Genomic DNA, 4203 nt, shown 5'->3' with positions numbered 1-4203 from the left:
GGTACCAAGGATTGAACTTGGGGGCACTCAACCACTGAGCCACACCCCTAGGCCCATTTTCTATTTTATTTAGAGACAGGGTCTCACTGAGTTATTAAGCACCTTGCCGTTGCTGAAGCTGGCTTTGAACTTGCAATCCTTCTTTCTCAGCCTCCAGAGCCTCTGGGATTACAGGCATGAGCCACCACACCAGGCCAAAGATTCCCTCTTAATTTCAACTCAGATGGGATAATTTAGGCCTGAAATATAATGATTTCAGAGCCCAAGGAAAACTTTATTTCTCTCCTCTGCCTCAAACTGTTGGCTAACATTTATGGAACAGGAACAAAATGTTTTTGCCACCCAAATAGAAATTTGTCTTAATTTGTAAATATCTTTGAATGAAGTGTAACTATCTCAGATTTCATTATATAAATCTCTGATTTAACATTATTAAGGTCTAAGTAGGAATCATATCTGAAAAGCAGGTTGTGATAGGAGAGGAGATAGGCAGAAAGGAGAGGGCCTGAGGCGTACCACTGGGCTCACCTGGGGAAGACGGATGCGGCAGCTGATGGCTCTGCCAGTTACCGATCATACTACTCCACAGTGATACATGCCTTCCCTTTCATAAACCCTTGTCCATTATTCAGGTGGGATGACAGAGCCAGAGCCGAGGCCAACCTGGAGGCAATAAAAAGGTGGCAATGCCACAGGCTGGGGAAAAGGCCCTACACACTGTACCAGGCAGCTAAAGGTTAGGGCAAGAGTTCCAAGTATAGCTACTAAATGTGGGAACCTTGCTCCCACCCCTTGCCCACCCAATCCCATTCCTGAAATCATCCTCCTACTTCTTTCCCATCATTCTTTGCTTTCCTCCCTCACTCCCACTACAAACTTACATTTACAGTCATAAAAAGGAGGGAAGTATGATTTTTTTAAAAAAAGAAATTTGTTCTATGGGGTTGGATTTGTAATCCTAGTCCCTTGGATCCAATTTATAGCTCTCCCGATTCTTTGAGCTTTTTTCACATTATCACTTGCTAGATGGGGGAAGTTCCATAAGCCAAATGCTACCCCCTTAATTAAATCCAGTCAATCTACTTATTGCTTCATTTACTTTTTTTTTTCTTCATTCAATCTTGAATTCTTTGCATAGTCTTTCCACCTGCTAGTGCTGCAGCAGTTCTAGACATTTAAACAAGTGCTGGCTGGATTTTGCATATCCTTGGTGGGTTAGACTCTGTGATCACATCTCCTAAAAAGGCCATCCTAATGACAGGAAGTTATGGATAGGCTGTACAAATCCGTGTTCTCTAGAGGAGAAGAAAAATAAAAACGAAACCCAAGGTAAATGGTTGACTCCTGAAACTTCCTACAGGGTATGTTTGGCCTGATGGTGTAGGAGGGAGAAAGCAAGCGTGGGTTACAAGGAAGGCATCTGCTGCTTTTTGTTTCACAAGCTCCACATTTCATTTTTGCCCTGGTCACTGCCTACATAGTTCTAAAAATTGCCACCAGGGGGCAGGAGTATGCCAATGTTCCATCTCTCCACCTGTCCATATTGGACTTCGAAAGAATTTCTTTCTCTGTTTTTGTTTTTATTTTTTAATTTTTATTTTATTTTATTTTTTGTACAGGGGATTGAACTCGAGGGCACTTGGCCACTGAGCCACATCCCCAGCCCTATTTTGTATTTTATTTAGTGACAGGGTCTCACTGAGTTGCCTAGTGCCTCGCTTTTTGCTCAGGCTGGCTTTGAGGCTCCGGAGCTGCTGGGATTACAGGCATGTGCCACCATGTCTGGCTCTCTTTTTTTTTCTTACTGGAGTTTAACCCAGAGGCATTCTTTCACTAAGCTGTATCTGCAGTCCCTCTTTATTTTTATTTTGAGATATGGTCATCCCAAATTGCCCAGTTTGACCTCAAACTTGAGATCCTCCTGCCTCAGCCTCCAGAGTTGCTGAAATACAAGTATGTACCACCACACTGGGTAAAATTTCTTCACAGAGGAATTTCTTTCTTTTTTTAATATTACTTTTTAGTTGTAGATGGACACAATACCTTTATTTTATTTGTTTATTTTTATGTGGTGATGGGGATTGAACCCAGTACCTCACACATGCTAGGCAAGAGCACTACCACTGAGCCACAACCTTGGCCCTTATAGAGGAATTTCTGATACTATTGTACAGATTAAGAAACTAAGTAGAATGAGGTAAATAGGTGACAGCATTTTATGAGTGGCAGAGGTGGAATGTAATCCACAGACTGGGCTTTTTAGAACTCACCTGAGTTTATAGCTGATTTCAACATTAGTTTTCAATGTTTTACAACTTTTTTTTTTAAGGCAATACATTAAGAAAACTTCAATGTTGCTGTAGCTCCTTTTTTCTGACTTTCTTTCACGTGTCCCTAGTGTGTGTCATTTCTACTCCTTTCAGTACTTTGCCTAATTTCATAAACAGAGCCTTGCGTCCTTCCACTAACCTTTACTGTGTGTCCCTCAGTTGATACATTTCCTTCTGTGTTGGTATCCTCACTGTTGTCTGTGACTTAAAGATGTCAGCAGAATCACTGGGATATAAACATGTGTGTTAATAAGATAGCTCTACAAGTGAGAGCTGGCTACCTGCCTTAAACAGGAGCACACACTCTTGGGGTGTTTTGCCAAGTGGGTCAGCAGATGCCTCACAGTCCCCCGGAGGCTGCTGTGTTAACCAGCATAATGAGTGTGAAAGAAGTTTCACGGGGGGAAGTTTGTGGTGTCCAAGATGTGTGGATTACCTGGAAATAGTGAAGAGGCATCCCTGCCATTTCACAGGGGGGTCACAGGCTTGGTGGCCCATACCCTGGTAGAGCAGCACTCTAGACTTGACTCCTGACTGGACCAGCTACAGACCCAAGAGAGTCTGGTCCCTTGGAGTTTGACAAGATAGTAATTGACTCCCTTAATTTGTTTTAATTGAGATGGAGTGCCTAAAAGGACAGAGACCTGAGGTTTCATCAAGTCCACAAGTTGTTCGTTTGTTTGTTTATGGCGTAACTTTTATTTTTTTGACTGAGTAAGACAAAGTAATTAATTCCAAAATGTGATGGTAGAATGGGTGAAGTACATGAGGAGTCTTGAATATCTTGTTGTTTCAGAATGTATAAAAACAAACTCAACAATTCATGAAAAGAGAAATCATGAGCAAGTGAGGTTCCATCTCAGGAATACAAGATGAATTTAATATTTGGAAATCAATCAGTGCCATTCACTATGTTAACAGAATAAAGGAAAAGAAAGTCTACAAAAATTCAGCACAGGCAGTAAAAACATTGGACAGAATTAAAATCCCATTTATACAACAAAAACCTTAGTGGCAAACCAGGACTAGAAGGAAAATTCTTTACCCTAATTAAGGGCATCAACAAATATTTGACATTTTTCCTTTTTTGGTGGTGCTGGGGATTGAACCCAGGGCCTTGTGCATATGAGGCAAGCACTCTACCAACTGAGCTATATCCCCAGCCCTAGCATCATTCTTAATGATAAAATTTTAATCTTCTCACCAAAATTTGGAACAAGAAAAGGATATTTGCTTTTACCACTTCTATTCAACATTATACAGAGATTCTAGCCAGTGTGCAGGGATGTGAGAGAAAACAAAAACCTAAAGATTATAAAGAAAAGAACATAATTGTTTTTATTATTATATAACATGTCATTTAAATATAAAACTCTAGGAAATCTACCCCAAAACTCCATCAGAACCAATATGTAAATTAGGAAAGTAGCAGGATACAAAGTATAAAAGATCCATTATGTTTCAAATATACTTGTATAGATGACTTGAAAAATCTGGAGGATTGGTTCTAAAATCTATTTACGCGCTATTTCAGAGAAACACCTGCACCCCCCCCCCGCCCCCAGCAAACACATCTGCATCTCTTTCCTTCTTGGGCCAGGGAAAAGTCCCAGTGGCAGTGAGGCAAGAGACGTCACCTGCATCCTCTCTCCACCTGTACCCTCTGACTAGAGGAAACAGCTTTCCCTGCTTTCTGCTCTTTGCAGGCTTGTTTCCTGCAGCTCATTTTTCGCCCTCTCAGCACTAGTAGCAGGTTTTACACATCACGGTGTGTTTCCTAATTAACAAGCCTTTGAGCAAATTTTCCTAAGCTATATTGTAACACTTTTGAAAATCTGTTTATATCAATTGTTTAAAGCAACAATGTAACTTG

General features: G+C 40.8%; 1 non-coding gene across 1 annotated transcript; it reads right to left on the bottom strand.

Moving 5' to 3' along the window:
* Nucleotides 1–3418: 3418 nt before the first annotated feature.
* On the bottom strand, nt 3419–3491 carry Trnam-cau. The gene has a single exon. It is a non-coding gene; the product is annotated as a tRNA-Met (tRNA).
* Nucleotides 3492–4203: the final 712 nt, after the last annotated feature.

This window comes from Marmota marmota, unplaced genomic scaffold (assembly GCF_001458135.2).
Source record: "Marmota marmota marmota unplaced genomic scaffold, marMar, whole genome shotgun sequence".
NCBI classification, from domain to species: Eukaryota; Metazoa; Chordata; class Mammalia; order Rodentia; family Sciuridae; genus Marmota; species Marmota marmota.
The sequence above is the reverse complement of the archived record's forward strand: the minus strand, read 5'-3'. Positions and strand labels throughout refer to the sequence as shown.